This window comes from Dermacentor silvarum, chromosome 1 (assembly GCF_013339745.2).
Source record: "Dermacentor silvarum isolate Dsil-2018 chromosome 1, BIME_Dsil_1.4, whole genome shotgun sequence".
Taxonomy (NCBI): domain Eukaryota; kingdom Metazoa; phylum Arthropoda; class Arachnida; order Ixodida; family Ixodidae; genus Dermacentor; species Dermacentor silvarum.
The window spans coordinates 361,649,214-361,667,498 of record NC_051154.1 but is presented as its reverse complement, the minus strand read 5'-3'; positions in this window follow the sequence as shown (position 1 = coordinate 361,667,498).

Sequence of the window (18,285 nt, the reverse complement as noted above, 5' to 3'; positions counted from 1 at the left end):
CAATCGCCAAAAACGAAAAAAAAAACACTATATGAATTAGCGCGGGTTCAAAAAAAGCACCCCACCTGCTCGGATTAGGATGCTCTAACACTGTTTGAGAAGGTTAGAAAATCGGCCTTGTTTATGCGACATACAGTACCTCAAAAAACAAGTATGTCGTCTGCTACGAACTTGTGTTGTACCCTCCGTCTGTCTCTGTTTTTGGCGGTTCACTTGCAGAAACTCCAACACTATACTCCACGACGAGATTGTATTGGCAGTAAAAAAAAACCTTGCGTTTAAGGCTTAAATCTCCACTAAAAAGTGGGTTTAGCATAAAACAATAAAAGAAGCACGTGATAACATAAACCTTGTTCTTCTTTTGGTTTAGGTTAAGACTCAAAAGCACACAAGGGCCACGCGAGCAAGCAACACTGCTCCTGGGCGTCTTCTGTCATTTTGTAGGGCAAACAATTTGCTTGAAACCTTACTGCCCTCTAAGAAATGTTACCACGCGAAATTATAGCTGGCTTAAAATATGATATTCATTCATCAATTATTTGCATTATATTTAAAAAACAAAAGGGCAGATTAAACATTTAAACGGGCATACTGTCGCCTTCACCCATCCAGCCATCCCTGGTCCAAGATCGCGTGATTGCCAGGTGAGAAAGCTAGATTGAGGCTCTCCACACGTGAACTGGACTCTTTTCCAAGAGTCCTCATAAGCAAATGCACTGTGGTACAATGTGGAGAGTGCCGAAGACTACAGCCAACTCCATGACTTCCGAGATTCACGACAACACGCTGTAAGCTGCCTCGACGCTCTCCTGTTAGTTGGCCGAAGACTACAGCCAACTCCATGACTTCCGAGATTCACGACAACACGCTGTAAGCTGCCTCGACGCTCTCCTGTTAGTTGGCCGAAGACTACAGCCAACTCCATGACTTCCGAGATTCACGACAACACGCTGTAAGCTGCCTCGACGCTCTCCTGTTAGTTGAAGCGGAGATGAACCGTTTTGCCTCTGTTCACACAGCATTCCCCTCACAGAAATCTGCGGCAGTCTCAAATATACTGTGTGTTCTGATATTAGGGTGTAGTACATCTTTGGAGGAGTCGCTCCTGAGTCATACAACAAATATCGCAGAACTTGCAAGTCACCGATAATTCCAACTGCAACTTTGGAAGAATTCACCCGGTTACTGGTGCACAAGGTATAACCGCAGTTAGTCACCGGTGCTCAGTGGCGTTCAAGGGAAAACCAATCACGAACATTGCTTATGTTAACATTATTTAAATTGTATACATGGGGTTGCTACATCGTGGTAAAAAATATTTTGCGGAGGAGCTGTTAACCACAGTCGTTGACTATGCAGATGAGGCCACGACTTTTTCTCGCGTGCATTGGCGAGAGAATTGCACGTGTCCAAGGTGAACGAACGAACCCTGAAGTGCACTTCATGCACGCGCTAGATGAGTCATTTGGTTTGTGATAACACTGATAAGACTGTAAGAGCACGTTATAAGTGAACTGCATCATCGCGTGCACTTCACACAGAGTGCAGTGGTTATATTCGGCGTCTATAGTAAGCAAAAAAAAAAAGCATATTCTTGTTTGGAGCGTTCCAGACGACTCCGCTTTACCCATACACGATCGCGATTGTCCAGACCCCATGGCGTGCGGAACTCGCTTTTTGAGTCGTAAGTAAGAGCAGGTCTGTAGAGCTGCTCCTGATATATATATATATATATATATATATATATATATAGTGAACGAGAAGAAAGGGAACCGAGGGGCCCGGTTATTATTAATATCTTAAGAAGCCAACAAACAATGACACCAAGAAAAACACAGGGGAAATTACTTGTACTTACTAATTGAATTAAAGAAATGTTAAATTAATAGAAATGAAGAATGAAAAAATGAACAATAGAAGTCCCAGCTATCACGCAGCACGATTTAAAAAAAGAGGAACGCCGTTACGCGAAGCAAACCTAGTGCGTATTGTTTCCAGTGCAGTGGAGTAGCCGCCAGTAATTTTTTCGTTACTGAGATTTAATTAACCAATTCTAAATTATTATCTAACTCGAAAAGTACTCTCCTAATTGTCAAAGTGTCAATGAGAAAATTGTAGAACAACATGAGAAACTCCCGATACAGCTTTCTGTTGCTCAATACGTGCTACATAAATGTGTTCTTTCGAGTGTGAAAGAAGCCCACAAATACACGCAAAGTGCCTTGAGCGACCAGTCGGGCGGCAATTCTGCGTGTATTCGCGGGCTTCTTTCACACTCGAAAGAACACATTTATGTAGCATTCGAAGTAGTGATGAACATGATACGGAGGCTCCTTCTATAACTAGTGATGAAGTTAGAAGGGGCTTGAAAGACATGACCAGGGGAAAAACTGCCGGAGAAGATGGAATAACAGTCGATTTAATCAATGAAGGAGATATCATGCATGAAAAGCTTGCGGCCCTTTATACGCAATGCCTCACGACTTCAAATGTCCCAGAAATCTGGAAGAATGCACACATTATACTCATCCAAACGAAGGGAGACGTTAAAGAATTGAAGAATTATAGACCCATTAGCTTGCTCTCAGTATTGTATACAATATTCACCAAGGTAATTTCAAATAGAATCAGGGACTTCAGCCAACCAAGAGAACAGGCTGGCTTCAGGAAGGTATATTCTACGATGGATCATATCCCTGTCATCAACCAGGTAATAGAGAAATCTGCGGAGTACAATCAGCCTGTCTATATGGCTTTCATAGATTGTGAAAAAGCATTTAATTCAGTAGAGATACCAGCAGTCATAGAGGCATCATTACGCAACCAAGGAGTACAGGATGCATACGTGAATATATTGGCAAACATTTACAAGGATTACACATCAACCTTGGTTCTCCACAGGAAAAGTAGAAAGTTACCTATCAAGAAAGGGGTCAGGCAAGGAGACACAATCTCTCCAATGCTATTCACTGCATGCTCAGAAGAACTATTCAAGTTCTTAGACTGTGAGGGCTTAGAAGTGAGAATCAACGGCGAATATCTCAGCACCCTTTGGTTTGCAGATGACATTGTCCTATTCAGCAACGATGGGGACGAATTACAGCAAATGATTGAGGACCTTAACCGAGAAAGTATGAGAGTGAAGTTGAAGATTAATATGCAGAAGACAAAGATAATGTTCAACAGCCTGGCAAGGGAACAAGAATTCAGGATCGCCAGTCAGCCTCTAGAGTCTGTAAAGGAGTACGTTTATCTAGGTCAATTACTCACAGGGGACCCTGATCATGAGAAAGAAATTTATAGAAGAATAAAATTGGGCTGGAGTGCATACGGCAAGCATTACGAAATCCTGACTGGGAGATTAGCACTGTTGTTGAAAATAAAAGTGTACCATCATTGCATTCTACCGGTGCTAACATATGGGGCAGAAACTTGGAGGTTAACAAAGAAGCTCGAGAAAGCGCGTCTAGGACCGCACAAAGAGCGATGGAACGAAAAATGTTAGGCCTAACGTTAAGAGACAGGAAAAGAGCGGTGTGGATCAGAGAACAAACGGGGATAGCCGATATTCTAGTTGCCATCAAGCAGAAAAAGTGGAGCTGGGCAGGCCATGTAATGCGTAGGATGGATAACCGGTGGACCATTAGGGTTACTGAATAGATACCAAGAGAAGGGAAGCGCAGTCGAGGACGGCAGAAAGCTAGGTGGAGGGATGAAGTTAGGAAATTCGCAGGCGCAAGTTGGAATCAGCTAGCGCAAGACAGGGGTAATTGGTGATCGCAGGGAGAGGCCTTCGTCCTACAGTGGACATAAATATAGGCAGAAAAAGAAACGTACAGAAAAAAGAAAAAAAAAGCAAAGAAACCGTACAGAACATTACGCGTCTAGGTATACAACACCGTAATCCTCCAACTTAACTGCAGGATGACCCTAAATATATGGACATTGAACCATCATATGCGGCACAAACGCCATGAACTGTGTGTTCGTACTCTACATCCGTTGTTAACGCATGTAATAGTGCTACTGAGAGCCTCGTTGACTTAACGGATGTACGTACTATCAGACTCGTTCTCCCTTTGCGATCAAAACGCTTGGCCTGTGACCCACGCATTAAAAAAAAAAAACGCGCAAATTACGCGCTCAAGACTACAAGAAGATTCGCACATATAAATTTATAAGTACTTCCACACACTAGATGAAACTCAAATGCTGCCGTCTTCTAAGTACACGTGCGAGACACGCACAGCGTTAGACATACCCTTACATAATACGTCAAAGAGCAATTAAATCTGTAGAGTATACCATTACTAAAGGCGATCCGCGCTGTCCGTTTGTAACGCGGTAACCATTGCGTGCGTGTGGGAGCCACCATGCGGCGCGATTTCTAAAAGAGCGGTGACACACAGTAGTGTGCCTTAAATTCCTTAACAATATTCTTAACCATATATATATATCCAGACATGATATAGGGATATCATATCTGATATCCAGAAGCGCCGTAAGCGCCTCACGAGAGAGGACACAATAGCTGATACGTCACTCCTAAACTACATTACGTAGCAATAGGCTCGATACAATATAAAAAAAATTGCCTCAAGGCCTTTTGACATCTGCTATTCCTTTAGTGGAAGAGAGGGGCTTGTATAGTTTTCGCAGTTATGCAGTGCTGCGATAAGAGTCCAGTCCCAGTATGGTGTTACTTTTTGTGGTGCTTACACAACGCAGTTGAAAACAGCCACTTGCGTGCCGAATAGAAGCCTACGTGAGCAGCATTGTCGAGGACGAGGCATGCTGCGCCGTGGATTCACCTGCGTGTGGTTTCGGCTCCTTGGGCTACAGTCGCCCAGCCATCTGCTCGACATGCAGCCCTACCGGGTGGCTACACCTGAGTCTAACAATGCCGAGCACGACGATGACACCTTCAAGCACCAACTTCAAGCAGCCGCCTTTGGAGGCTACACGCGAGCTGAACCAAGCTCCGGTATAGCAACTACTTGGACGGCCAGCCATAGGCGGAAAGCTTTAATTTTTCCGGGGGGGGGGGGAGGGAGGAGGGGGGGGGGGCTGGGGCCTGGCCAGCTTTGGGGCCTGACCCTACCCATATGTATATATATATATATATATATATATATATATAGCTAGGGTGTCCCAGCTATCACTCAGTACAATTTAAAAAAAAGAGGAACGGCGTTACGCGAAGCAAACCTCGTGCGTATTTTTTCCAGTACAGTGGAGTAGCCGCCAGTATTTTTTTCGTTACTGAGATTTAATAAATAATTGTAATTGTTTATCTAACCGGACAAGCACTGTCCTAATTATCAAAGTGTCAATGAGAAAGGTGTAGAGCAACATGAAAAACTCCTGATACAGCTTTCCGTTGCTCAATACGTGCTACATAAAAGTGTTTTTCACAGCATGAAAGAAGCCCGCGAATACACGCAAAATGCTTCGAGCTGCCAGTCGTGCGGCAATTCTGCGTGTATTCGCGGGCTTCTTTCACATTCGGAAAAACACTTTTATGTAGCACGTATTGAGCGACAGATAGCTGTATCGGGAGTTATTCATGCTGCTCTACAACTTTCTCATTGACACTTTGATAAATAGGACAGTACTTCTCGAGTTAGATAATTAATTACAATTAATTATTTAAATCTCAGTCACAAAAAATTACTGGCGGCTACTCCACTGTACTGGAAACAATACGCACTAGGTTGGCTTCGCGTAACGCCGTTCCTCTTTTTTTAAATCGTGCTGTGTGATAGCTGGGACACCCTGTATATATTACCCTTAATCAAAATTAGACTGGAAACATTATGTGAGCTCGAAAGATTGTTCACTGAAGTGACGAGCTTATATGAGTATTTGCAAGGCCTCAGAGTAGGAGACAATTCAGTTTTACAGCCTGAGTCCCCTCGTACCACTAAGAGAGTGGCATCTCTCGGATGAGCCATGCGACAAGCGGATTCAGTTAAACACGTTAAGGAGTTATATTTGTTTTGTGCGCATTATGTCGCACAAATACACATTAATGAAAAAGACCATGTAGCACCTTGTAAAAGTTTTAATACAAAAGATACAATGAAGAAATCTTTTCCTGACGAAAGGTCAATTACTGAGAAGGTAAGGCATAACATATAGAAAAATTAAGCACGATATATAGAAATTTCTGAACACAACTTATGACGAATTATACCATAAGTATAATGCGATTCCATAACGCAATACTTTCATTACTTGTCAAAGCTTGCCTTGTGCCACTGGTTTCGTTTATTTTGTGGAGGCAGAATAAAGGATTATAGAGTAAAACTCATCAGGTGCCCAAATAAATGAAAGTATTAACAAGTAAATAAATACGACAGCGATATCTCAAAAGCGCGAAAGGACTCGATAGCAAATATAGGAACAGCGTGGATTGTGTTATTGAGCGGCAAAGGCAGCATACGACCAATAAAAATTACTAAGGAAAATGCAGATTGGACTGGGGAGTTTTACAAATAGCGCAACCACGTGTCTTTTTTTTTTTACCCAAATGGCCCCACTCTGCTTGCGCTGTTATGTACCCCATTTTCATTCTTTTCTATAACTTTTTGAGTTGTTTTCTAAGCCAGGTGGTTTGCTTTGACTAGTAAGTCGGTATCTTTCTCTCTCCTATTAAAGGCATCAGTTCGTTGTCTGGTGCGATGATTTCACCATCATTGAAAAAGTGTTCGTCCGGACAATTGATCTGGAAATGAAGTCGTCGGCAATCTTATTAAAAGTGATTTCGCATGAGAGTTCTTTGTGGGCGTGAAAAAATGCCAGATGGTTAAAACGGCCTTGTCGAGTCGTCGACCGCAAGTACATTTTCAGTCGCGGAAGGCAAGAAAAGGACCTCGCGGATGTGGTTGACGAGACCGGTATGCCCAACGCATTTATTTCAGCTTGGTCATTTCCGCCAAAAGGTTTCCCAGGTGTTCGCCCTTGCCCCCCGTAAACATGTGCATGACGTCCCCAAATGTGTCCAATGATGCCGACCTTTGCTGGCTTAAAATGTCAATCAGCCTATCTCTGTGCAAAATCAGGCGTCCTGGTTTAAGGTCGTTACCGTGAACTATGTTATATATGCTTCGTCTTCCTTCCCTATGGCAAGCTGCTCATTGTGGGACTTATGCTGCCACATATCAGGTAACTATGTTATATATGCTTCGCCTTCCTTCATTATGGCAAGCTGCTCAATGTGGGATTTATGCTGCCACATACCTTGGATACCTGTTGTTTAACGAAAACAGCACTGTGTCAAGTATACTTCATAGAACCTCTGGCGGTACATGTCACTCGCTGATGGAAACACGTGATCTGAGGAACCTTCTTCATAGCGGCATGGAGTCTTCTTTTGCCTAGCAGCTAGAACACACAGGTCCTCAACTCCTACTTTTCCTGCCTCTGCGATACATACGCGGGTCACGCGCTTTATTTTGGAGTTAATCTGCGCCGAGTTCAAGCTTGGGCCACCCGATATGGCTGGCCCCTTCGCGTGCGCTGTCTCCCCGCGCGCCTAGTGTTATGTTTCCGCTGGTGAAAAATGCCCTTCCTTTTCAGCGTCAGACGGGTTCCTGCGAAGTACCGATAAGCGAGGTGCCCACTACTGATTTTGTCGTTGGTGCTCATGCTGTGTTTGTAGCCGGTGCGCATTGCAACGTCCGCAGCCGCGGTAGAAGCGAGCTCGACGCCTGTTTTATATTTCTCCTTTTATTTCGATAGCAACTGTATCGACACTCAAGGCAAATTTTTGCTGTCGTCGTCGCCGTGGTATTCAATATAAAGTCGAAATGTCATATGAGTGCTACCCCATAGTGCTACCCATACACTGTGGGTGCACCCACAGTGTATGAGTGCTACCCATACACTGTGGGTGCGAGAAAAAGAGCGTAACACTGAGCCGAAAAGGATTGCGGCTTGATCAATATTATCTTCCTACGCGGTCAATATTCGGCTTAGTTGAAGGTCACGCTGTCAAATGCGCACATGGAGAGGAGAGCAAGTGTCTTCTCATCTAGCCCTGCCGCAGCTGCGAATGACTGTGCGCGGTTGATGCTTACGCGGCCCACGTGCCGTATCCAGTTGTTGGTAATCACTGGGGGGTGCAATGATCAAGGGCGAGCAGGGATGGCTGCTAACTTCATGCGCGCTGTCTTCATTATTAGGCTGCTTTTCCGCACCCCAAGTGTTGCAGATCGCATAGCCCAAGTTACGAGACAGGGGTAATTGAAGATCGCTGACAGAGGCCGTCCTGTAGTGGACATAAAAATATGCAGATGATGATGATGACTCTAATTTTCGGAGTCGAGGTGAACCACATGGCTGTACGAACCGTTCGTCCCCGCTGCTGGCGTTTTTCATAATGCCATCGTTGTGATAGCGACTGCTCGGGGTCATCCAGCGAGATATTTACTGGCTTACATGGTCGGTGCATTACATGGTGTTTGTTCTTTTAATTAGTAGGTAACTGTTGCTAGAATTCACATAGGCGATATAACTAATGTACAGACTCGTGTGAGGGCCGCACTTTTTTGCCGCAATTTTGACAAGCCTTACATGGGACCGGGACATTTTACCTAATTTTTCCAACTACGAGTATGAAATCCGCCGTAAACCTCCGCGATCGCCTCCTCTCGCCATCTATAGTTGTCTACAACTTAGAAGGCAGCGGCATTTGCCCCTCAAAGGCGGATGCACACGAGCATCCACCAATGGGCGCGTACTCTAGACTGACGTCATGAGCTGGACGGCCGGTGAACCCGCCGACGGAGGACATGGCAGCCCGTGCTTCGAGCTGGGCTGAGTCGCGTCACTGGGACTATTTCTTTAGTCGCGGTGGAAATCTGCTGCTGCGCTTCAGTGATCAGGGTGGGGCGCCTCCCCTGTCTTCTTAAGTTATAACCGACTTTTTCTTTTATAATTGTGACGCGCGAAAGTACGCTGAGCGGGAAAATTCGCAGTGGAGCGCGATCGGAATCAGCGGTGAACGCGATTGTTTATCGGTTGGATTTAAAAAAAATCATTTGCTTTCAAGTTGAGGGTGCGGCTCTTACACGGATTTATACGGGAAGAATCTTCCTTCGTGTAATTGTCTTATGCTTCGCTATCACTAATACGGCTTCGCCTTTGCGGCGAAACTGCAGCCTCTTTTTTTGTTATTCTGAGTCCTAGTGAAAGCTCTGCTGCGAATGACTGCTATCGATTCTGATTTCGAGTGTATCAGGCTTGGCGTCACTTCTGTTACTAAGTTAATTATATATATATGTATGACCTCTGCATGCGCGTTGCGATGTTTCTATACCCAATAAATGTTGTAAATTATTATAATTCATGAGTCGCTAGCATTACCTACTAGAAAGAGAAGCAATGCTGAGACACATATAATTCACGTGAATTTCATATACCGTTGATAAAAGACTCTGCCGAAGGGGTCACTGAAGTCTGCAGGTCTTTTTCAGTGTCAAAAAAGCGCGCAAAGCAATTTGTAGCGAGTTGAACATACAGCAACATATACATGCTCTAAACATAGGCTATCCATATCATTAGAAATAATTGTTAGTTGGTTACCTCCTTCTCTTTAAAAATGTAATAAACTTTGTCCTGTGTACACATTGAAATATGTGTCTGTGCATGATGTTCACACTGGGAATTAAAATAACATGTTGAAGTGAAAAAATACGGATGAGGTAGCCGCCGTTCGTGCTTCTAATGCGCTTGTTTTCCTATTGTCAGGATTTTCAGAAATAAAGCGAAAGTATGAATAAAAGCCGTGCACGTGCGCGTCCACAATGATGCAATTAGCTTGTAGCCACATTAACATTTTAAGGGAAAAAGTAGAGGCTACTCAAAAGAAACCATAAATGAGCTGGGTAACAGGATTTTGGTAATCACATTGTAGGAGTGGGGGGGGGGGGGCGTCAGCATCACCGGGGGGGTAGCGTTAACATTACGCTACCCCCCCGTAGCGTTTACATTACGGGCGCAAGAAAAAATAACAGGACAAATGCTGCATGCTAGCGATCTTCATAGCGCAGAATAACATTCATCCCGCCGCATTTCTTGTCTATCGTTCCAACGCTGCAGTTATTGTTTCAAGTTATATTTGACCAATGAGGCAGAGGCTAGGTAAATAACTGTCTTTTGGGCGTTTACCGCCAAGGCAATCTTCTTTTTCCTATAGGAAAAAACTACCATTAAATGTTTTGATATTACTGTTTGCATAAAGCACGAAACAGGCTGCGTGAAATCAATCACGAGCAGGAAAAAGATCCTACAAAACACTGTCCTGTGATACGCTTGGTCTTCTGCCTATATAACTGGCCCTCCCGCACGGCCATGCGGCACGTCCGAAGGATTGCACAATCATTTGAGTTATACACGGATCTTTGGTGACACTTTAGCTTTCAATTCATCAGCACTTCCACGATCGAGTCATCAGATTATTGCATAACCGGCCAGACAACATCGCGTCTCTGTCAAATCCTGATACATTTATACATTCCATCCCTAACTCATAGCACATTTCACTGAAGCCATTCATACTTTGATAATTTTTTTATTTACTTCTGATTTCCGGTTATGCATTTCGTTTCTATTTATTGCTATTTTTTGTTTGCCATACTCGTGCTGTATCGCGCTTTGATGGACGGCGCGCTGGTTCATGCGCCATACGCTTTTTATTCAATCGTGTCATTTAACCTGGGTCCCATATTTTTTCTTATTTCCGCATCGCTTAGTCATCTCTTCGGAACTGCGATTATGTGTTCATATTTTATTTACCATTATTGTACTTTGTTTTCTTTTCATTGCTCATTTTGATTGTGTATTCACTGTTGGGATTTTGAAGTCCCCTTACACAATGCGCTGCGGGCCTGTAAGGTATTTCAAATAAATGAATAATTGCCACACTTTCTATTACTGGTTCGGCGACCAGGCTGAGTTTGTGCCTCAGGCGTCATTTTACATAATTCAAGGTTAAAAGTCCAGTTGTCCTAGCGCAGCATTTTTTTTCACTTGAGTAAATTTGGGCACATCTGTAGTTTTATTTTGTGTTGTACAAATGGAAACCTAAAATAACCCGCCCTGGTGGCATAGTGCTGTGGCGTTTCGGTGCTAAGCCCAAGTGAATGGGGATCACACCTTGGCCCCGGCGGCGGCATATCGATGGGGATGAAATTCAAAAGCGCCCGTGTGCCGTGCATTGGGTGCTCATTAAGGAACTCTAGGTGATCAAAATTATTCCGGAGTCCCCGACTTCGGCGTGCCTCATACTCATTGTCACACAACCCGTGAACGAGGCGCCAACGCCGGGCCAAACTCCAAAGCCGACTTATCAGCTTCCGAAAATAACCCCACGAAAGGCAATTAATAGGAGGCGTTCTGGTGTGCCAGCGAACGCCGGTTGTGGTACAAAGACCGAGTCAGAGCCCAGAGTTGTCAAAACACAACAAAATATATTCTTCAAATAAGGCAGTTACGTACGCACGTGCACGCTTCGGCTAGACACGTCACATTGCAATTCAGATGGGTGTTAACAAAGCACAGGAAAATAATTAACGACAAGCACTAAGAGTCCAACACGTACAGTACCGAATGAATAGGAACACAAAGTGTCCACTCGTATTCAGCCGTGCTGGTTTTGAGCGGGACGTTCTCGGCGTAGCTCGAGGCAGATCTCGAAGAAGGAACTTCTTCCGGAAATGCAGCCGCTCCAGGAACTCGTCGACTAACTTGCCGGGGAATCCCCCTCTTCTGCAGACGGTCAGTCTTCACGTCACATCTCTTCACCGGCGCGGTCTGATCCCCCTACTGATTCCCGCACGGTGCTTTTATAGCCTTCCCCGGCGTTTCTCGAACCTTCTGACGGAGTCGTGCTCCCATAACATGAACAAAGCCTGGGAATCTTGTAGACATTTCTCGCGTTTTCGGCCGCGGCCACCGAAGTCTTCGAGGGGGGTGGTGACTCATCCGTTGGCGCACGCTAGCCCTCCCTCTCTCGCTCTGTTCGCCGTATGTCAGGGCCTGAGAGGGTGTTTCGGCGCTCTCTTTCTTCTCTCTCAATACCGTTACGTTCGCGTATCTTGTCGAAGCGTCTAGTCTCCGTTGATCGCGTCGGTTGCCTGCGGCGTATGCGCTCTCTCCCCCTGTCGAAGCCGCCGCGGAGCCGACGGGCTCCTTCGCTGGCTTGTGTGACATGCGGTGCGCACGCTTGGATTTAGCGCACTTTTGTGACAATTAGACTGTCGTTTTGGCTAGTAATACCGAAAAATTTAATTTAATAAACCTAAAACAAATACTGTTGTGTCAACAACTCGTGTCACGGTAGTCTGTAGAATTGGACTGTCATATTATTGAGTTTCTTGCTGCGATTAACTTAATTTCGCACTTGACTGTGGCATAGTTAGCTTCGTGAAGGTTGTAGCGTTTATTGCTTTCCTAACTAGGCAAGAAAATTTACTGATTTTAAACCTTACAATCACTTTCCTGCACCGTTACCACGAGCCCATTTCTACGAAAGCGTAGGTCTTAAACATAATTTTTTAATGTTTCATACAATAAAAATTACCACCTGTATAGCAAATATGACAATACTGTTAATGCGCAGTAGCTCACACTGCCGCAGATCCTTTAACGCGACTCACGAACTGTAGATTGCATATCACAGAAAAATGAAAGAACGCGTTGCAGTGAACGAGTAGGGACGTAGGCTGTGCATTATTCCGCTAGTTTAGCATCAGTGTATGCTAGTGTATACAGTGTATACAGTAGTGTATACATCAGTGTATACAGCTGTTAGATTGACACAAATATGACATTTGTTTAAGCAACAAGAATATTAGGCAGTACAAATGTCGACCACGCAAAATAATCACAAAATAAGTGTCAAAATAAGAGATCGCGCGGCTTAGTGCGAATGCCCTTTTGCCTGAAACTTAATTTAATTATGGGGCTTTATGTGCCAAAGCCACGAAAGGACCATGCGGCTTACCATAGCGAGGGACTCCGGATTACGTTTGACCACCGGGGGTTCCTTAACGGGCACTCATTGCACTGTGCATGGGCGTTTCTGCATTTCGCCCTCACCGAAAAGCGGCCGTCGCGGTCCGGATTTGATCCTGCGGGTTCGGGCTTTGCAGCGCAATGCCACCACGGCGGTTGCCTGAAATGTTTTGCTTCTTTCACGTAAGTAAACTCGAGGACACTTCAGCACTTCTTATGACTTGTTAATCCGAATGTCCAATTGAACGCCGATGAGCGGTCCTTCGAGATTGGCGCTGCGAGTAATGTTTGCGAGTTTTGCTGCGGGGTATGTTATCGACTTTTGCGAATAAATTGGTGCGAGTTATTTTTTTGTACAGCTTCTACGTTAGCATGTTGGCTTTAGACCGGAATCATTCGGGTGATATTGTTAAAAAATCCAGGACGCCACATGCCACCGACGTCCTGAGCGGCGAGATACCGCAGAAGCAGCAACAGCCGCCAAGGCCTGCAGGTGCGCGCAGCAGCTCAAACCCCATGGGGGCCAGAGAGAGAGAAATACGAACCGCGCGCCGGCTTCCGAGAGCACGTGCACGTCATGCGACTGCCTCACCGACGACAACCCGTCTCGCCACGCGGTGACATGGCGTCGCAGCCAGCGGGAATTTAAGTGCCATTTTGCTGCTACATATGTCGGCTTTTTCGGTCAATGGGTCATTTGATGCATTTGCAACAAGAACAAACAAAAAATACAAACGAAAAACTGTGCGGTGGGCTGTACGTATCAGGTACGCAGCCGCATTGTGTGCTTGAAACATCTTGTGCGTGCTGTATAGAGGGTGTAAAGAAATGACGCAACCAAACACACGAGTTACAATTTTTGACAATTAGAGCGCAAGCGTACCTAACTTATCTTACAGCTAGAAATGGCCTTATGTCAAAATTTTGTTAATCGTGATCGCTCCCTATCCGTACTGGGCCCGTTAGTTTTGGAGTTGTCTGAGCACTATAAAATAACGAAACGACATCCCCACTGGCGGCCCCCGGGTTCGCCGCGCGAAACACCATACTCGTAGCTGGTTGGAGCTCCCGTCATCATTATCATCATCATTATCATCAACAGCCAACGTTTATGTCCACTGCAGGACGAAGGCCTCTCCCTGCGTCCTCCAATTACCCCTGTCTTGCGCTAGCTGATTCCAACTTGCGCCTGCTAATTTCCTAACTTCATCACCCCACCTAGTTTTCTGCCGTCCTCTACTGCGCTTCCCTTCTCTTGGTACTCATTCTGTAACTCCAATGGTCCACCAGTTATCCATCCTTGGCATTACATGGCCTGCCCAGCTCCATTTTTTCCGCTTAATGTCAACTAGAATATTGGCTATCCCCGTTTGTTCTCTGAACCACACCGCTCTCTTCCCGTCTCTTAACGTTAGGCCTAACATTTTTAGTTCTATCGCTTTTTGTGCGCTCCTTAACTTAGCCACCCCCCTCATGAATGCGCTCCTGTACTTGACCTCAATGTCCTGCGCTTACGCTCACCGTGGAGGGGGACATGTTCCGTCGTGGTCAAAAGAGTTGAATACGCGCCTGTCTTGCTTACCGATTCTCCTCGCGTCATTTCTGGTGCCTACTTGTCGGGCACACGGACGTCATAGCCGAACACATGAGATTTCTGCAAGAAAGTGCACACTTGTTGGCTTTTTAACTCCTGATGAGAACAGGTTTGAGAAAGTAAAATTATGCCAACCAGGGCACAGTGAACTCTCTGAAACGCGGCCACTTCTGCTCAGAGGGGAAACTTAGTGCAGAGCTACATATACACTAGACTGAACACCTCGCGCGTGGCTAAATTTAGCTCCGATTGCGTTATCCGTGGCGCGACAACGGCGCCCTCTGTGCACGCGACACATGTATGATCGAGTAATCGACTTCTTTACCGTACACAAAAGTAGTAACGTAAGGTGAGTGGGCGGAACGGTTGCTAGTATATAAACCTATAAAAGATAACGTTATAACTTGTTTTTATAACGTGCGGTTGAAGCAAGCGACTCCCTCTAACGTAACTGAAAGATGTTTCAAGCCAGAAACGTTCTGCCCATCTCAAAAAAAGTCTGTGACTTTACAAGACAGCATGTTAGCACTCCAATGCGTGTTTTATTATGAGAAAATGGACATAAATTGTTCCTGTCAATTTTAGTGACCGCCATCTACATTTCATTCCGTGCAGCCGACCATATCCATGCTACGTTATGCGGCAATGGCAGCCTGCCACGTTTACTTCGATCTCGAGGATCATAGAAATCGTTCTTGACTCAGTTTCAGGGCAAGCGCGAGCCTTAAAGTGTAATCGACTGCTTTGTCGCGGACAACAAGGGTAGAAAGAGAGACCGCATAGCCTCACGAGTTTCGGCCACACAACAGCGACGACGTCGTCAACTTCGTTGGACAGAGTTTATATTGGAGAGACTGGGCCGCGTGCAAACGTGAGTTTAAGGGAGCATCGAAGGAACGAAAAAAAAAAGCAAGATCAGTAAGCGTATTTGGCGCAGCGCAGAAATTCATACGGGTGCGTTCCTGAGTTCCAAGAGAGGACTGTCATTGACAGTCATAACGCAAAAAAAAGAATAATTTTTGACGCATCTTGCATTATTATGAACAATGAGAAGTTTTTAAGCTGGCGTATCGCACCTGGAATGGAAAGGTGGTTGAATTCTTCCAAAAAATTATAAAAGAAAATGCGGCGATAACGAGAGCTTGCCGTAAGGTACACGTTGGCTTTGATATTTTCCTCTTTAATTCTCGGCGCTGAAGTGCGCATGTGTGGAAAGAAATAAAGAGGGGAAGGATATGACTGCAAGAATGTTTGAATATGGTGGGCAGCTTGAGCGCAAAAACGGTTGTTTAAACCGTGTATGTCTACGTATGCGCATTATTTTGCGCACTGCATTTCTTGGAGTAAAATTCAGTCAAGAGTCTTCTTCTTTCTGGGGTTTTACGTGCCAAAACCAGTTCTGATTATGAGGCACGCCGTAGTGGAGGGCTCCGGAATAATTTTGACCACCTGGGGTTCTTTAACGTGCACTACAATGCAAGCACACGGGCGTTTTGGCATTTCGCCTCCATCGAAATGCGGCCGCCGCGGCCGGGATTCGATCCCGCGATCTCGTGCTCAGTAGCGCAACGCCTTAGCTGACTGTGCCACCGCGGCGGGTCAGTCAAGAGTCAACGTGCTGCGCGTTGGCATCATTCCACTCCGTTGTATTCCTGGCACGTTGCAGTGATGAATGAATGAGCACTAACTATAACCGGACTTGCAGTTCTTTCATTGAGTACTCGAACGAAAAGAAAGAAAAGTCACAGGCCTGCGCGGCACACGTAGAAGAGTCACAGCTTAAGTGGTGGAGCGGCTAAAGAGTAGCTGCAATTTCGGCACCACGCACAACAGGGTCTTCGCGGCAAATTCTCTTCTCGTCTTGATGAGAACGATCTGAACTGTCCGTACGACGTCGACGGCGAGCTGCGGCTTGTAATGCTCTCTGCACAGCAGTCTGCTGAGCTCGATGATGCCTGGTTGTAGCCGCGCATGTAGCTCTACAATTCGCTTCTTCAGCAGCGGTTCGTACCTTGCGAGGAGACGCCATAACATGTACCGAATTGGTACCCAGAATACGTGGCGCACGTCTCACATCGATATCACTTTGATTGCGCGCCTCGTCTGAATCGCATCTCGTCGTCTGCGCCTGCGGACGCTGCGTTTGCAGGCACCTTAACTAGATGGCGCCACCATAGTGGCGGAGACTGGGGTTCGCATTGGTTGCGCGCCTCGTCTGAATCGCTTCTCGTCGTCTGCACCGGCGCACGCTGCGTTTGCAGGCGTCTTAACTAGATGGCGCCACCATACTGGCGGAGTGCGAAGGCTCGGGTCGTCTGTGCCTGCGCGCCTGCCTAGGGCGCGTTTGAAATAAATCAAGCCTACCGTTCCATAGGAAAAGGGTTTATTATGAATAAACCGTGAAACGACTCCGTGGGTTAGCTGCTGTTGCGCGTGGTCCCAAGCACGAGCTTCGTCCTCTTCTATGTCGCGCTTGTTCCAACAACTGCCCCGCGCGCAGAAGTTCACAAAAAGTTTGATTCCAGCGGGTACAGGTGTTGAACGACCCGTTTAACGGTAGATCCGCCCGGTAGTCTCAAGGTAAAGGTTCTTGTCTTGCCATCCCTTCCTTTATGGAGCTCCTCTATTCGAACAATGCTCCATAGTTGCCGGGGCTTGCTGGGCTCTTGTAGAAGGACGAGGTCACCTTTCTTAATTCTGTCGAATGGTGTCGTTAACTTGGAGCTTGACATTGTTCTTAACTCCGAGAGGTATTCTTTGGACCAACGTTCCCAGAAAGCTCTTCTAGTTTTTTCTCGTTGTTCCCACATAGGTAGTATATGGCGACCATCGGCTGTGATCTCGCCGCGTGTTAGGTCGGGAAATGCAGATATTCGCTTTCTAATGAGAAAGCGAGCCGGGGAGAGGGGTTCCAGATCTCGACAGTCGCTATAAACGTATGTGATTGGCCGGGAATTGATCACAGCTTCTACTTCAGTTAAAGTTGTTTGTAGTTGTTCCTCTGTAAGATGTCCCTTGCCGATGCACTTCTTCAACGTCAGCTTGACCGACCTGATAAGTCTCTCGTAAAAACCGCCCCACCACGGTGCATGATCGGCGATAAATTTCCATTTTATGTGATGGTTCGCGGTGAAGTTACAAACTTCTTCTTTTCTCAATGACTGCCACAATCTCGAAAGCTCTCTCTTGCTCTTCTTGAATGCTAAGGCGTTGTCGGAATATATAACAGAAGGAAGTCCCTGCCGCGACACAAAGCGTCGGAAAGCGTTGAGAAAGATTGTGGCGGTCATGTCTTCTACTAGTTCGAGGTGAACAGCTCTAATCGCGGCGCACGTGAACAGGCAAATATACACTTTGGCGTAGTCATTTGGATGTTTAACGTAGAGGGGACCGGCGAAATCTAGTCCTGTTACTTGAAAGGGTTCCGAAGCGGTTACTCTTTCAGGTGGTAACGGTGCAGTCACTTCGGAGAAAGCTTTGACGTTGTAGCGTTGGCACACGATGCATCCTCTGATGACCTTCTTGACTAGCTGCCGTCCTCGTAATATCCAAAATCTTTCCCTTATTTGTACAAGTGTATCCCGAACTCCTGCATGAAGAGGTTGCCGATGGTGCTGCATGACGAGGAGCTCGCAGTAATAGTGGTGCTTTGGGTAAGACGATTGGATGTT